Consider the following 2500-nt stretch of genomic DNA (forward strand, 5'->3'; position numbering starts at 1 on the left):
ATTTTTTTATCATTAATATTATTATCTTTATTTTTATTATCAGTATGATTATAATAATATTAATTATTATTATTATTATCATTATTATTACCATTATTATCATTATTATTATCATCATTATTATTGCTGTTATTATCATTATTATTATTATTACTATTATTATTATTATTATTATTATTATTACTATTATTAGAAGTTGTATAATCTTCATCACCATCATCGTCATTATCATTATCATTATTATTGTATTATTTTATCATCATATCATCATCATCATCATTAATATCACTGTTATCATTATCCTCATTATTATTCTCATTATCATTATTGCTATTATCATTATCATTATCATCATAATATTAACTATTGTTATGATTGTTGTCATCTTTATTGATATTATTATTAACGTTACTATCATTATGACTTTAATTAGCATAATCATTGTTATCATCTTATTATCACTATTCATATTATTAATATCACTGACATCATTATTATCCTCATGTTATCATCATCACTGTCATTGCCATTATTGTTATTATCATTATCATTACTACTGTCATCATATTTATCAAGCGTATCACTAAAATTATTATCATTACCAGTATAATCGTTAACAGTTTTATTAGTAGTAGTATCATTGTTATTGTTATATTTGAATTGGCATTGAAACTAATGTTATTATTTTCATTATCATTATTATTATCACTTTTTTATCATTATTATTATTATTTTCATTATTATCATCATTATTGCCATTATTGTTATTATTGTTATTATTATCATTGTTATCATCATCATTACTATTATTATCATAATTATTTTTACTATTATTATCATTATTATCATCATTATTTTTACTATTATTATTATTATTATTATTATTATTATTATCCTTGTTATTATTATCAATATCATTATTATTATTTTTATTATTATTATCATTATTATTATCATTATTATTGTTTTCATTATTATCATTATCATTGTTATTATTATTATTATTACCATTATTATCGCTATCATTATTATTATTGTTAGTATTTTATTCTTCTAATTTTCTTCGATTATTTTCTTCTTTTGTTTCTCTAGTTCTTGTTGTTTTTCTTCTTTTTCTTCTTCCTCATCCTCCTCTGCTTCTTCATCATCCTCCTTTCCCCCTTCTTCTTCCTCCTCCTTTTCTCCTTCTTCGTCCTCTCTATTTTTTCCTCCTTCTCTCTCTCGTCCATATTCCCCTTTATCTTATTTCCCTTTAGCTCCTTTCTTGTTTTCTCTTCTCTCATTTTAAGAACGAATATCTTCATATAAATAAACCTGTCTTATAAATTTCCAATATTTTCCTATTTCTATTAAAAGTATAAAATCGAATTATACTTTATTTATTATCTTTATCCTTCCTATAATTCCTCTTAAAAAAAAAAAAAAAAAAAAATCATCTGTAAGCGCATTTATTTTAAGGACTGCATTTCAAATTATCACCAATGCCCCATTAGCCATAACAAACCATTAGCAGCTGTCGTTTATTGTACGCCAGTCCCCCACACCATTAACCACTGGGCATTAACTACCACAGTTATCATTGCATATTATCATTTGCAACCATTAATCTCGGCACCACACTAATACCCTACACCATATCATTAATTAAGCTGTACATCAATAACTGTGTACTGTACATCAACCTTTATGCGGAATTTTGTAGTTTTCATTACATATGTAATAGTTATATGAGGACCATTACAAAACCTATTTGTAGCTGTATGTTTGTCACCCTTTTTTAATCTCTTCTGTTAATAATGTAGATAACTATCGTACATTACTTCATTAAAAGCTTTAACCTTTTTGAAATCATAAGTGTATATTAATATACTTTTTTAGATATTCCTAATATACATGACACTAATATACGAATAGAAAAGCATCCACAATAGGAAATGAAAATAAATCGCTTTAATAAATAATTTCTCTTCGTGGCTGTTCTCCAATTCATCTTTGCGTACACGTTACTGTGTTTCTGTTCGTGTTGGTGTTAATTCATATTCCTCTAAACATGAGGAATTAAAGTGTTATTAAAGCCAAAATACCCTCCGTCATTGTGGATAGACGCAGCCATTCTCAGCTTTAAAAAGGGTTAACGTATATCATTCAGTGTTATGCTTGATATGCTTTTGCTGCAGTCGACGCTGTAAAATAAACGATGGAGAATGTGTTGATAGATAAATTGATAAATTGATTGATAAAAAGGTGACGCATATTGATGAAAATATGAAAAAATAGAGTAGATGATGGAGAATGATAAAAGGATACATATATGGATAAAGAAAGGTATAGAGATAATATATATAATCATCAATAAAGATACACATGTGGGTAAATGAATACACATAAACAAATGAATACACCAATAAACTAATTATAGATAGATAGATGAATAAATAGATAGATAGATAGATAGATATAGATAGATAGATAGACACACTGATATAGATAGATAGATAGA

Source organism: Penaeus chinensis, chromosome 24 (genome assembly GCF_019202785.1).
Source record: "Penaeus chinensis breed Huanghai No. 1 chromosome 24, ASM1920278v2, whole genome shotgun sequence".
Taxonomy (NCBI): domain Eukaryota; kingdom Metazoa; phylum Arthropoda; class Malacostraca; order Decapoda; family Penaeidae; genus Penaeus; species Penaeus chinensis.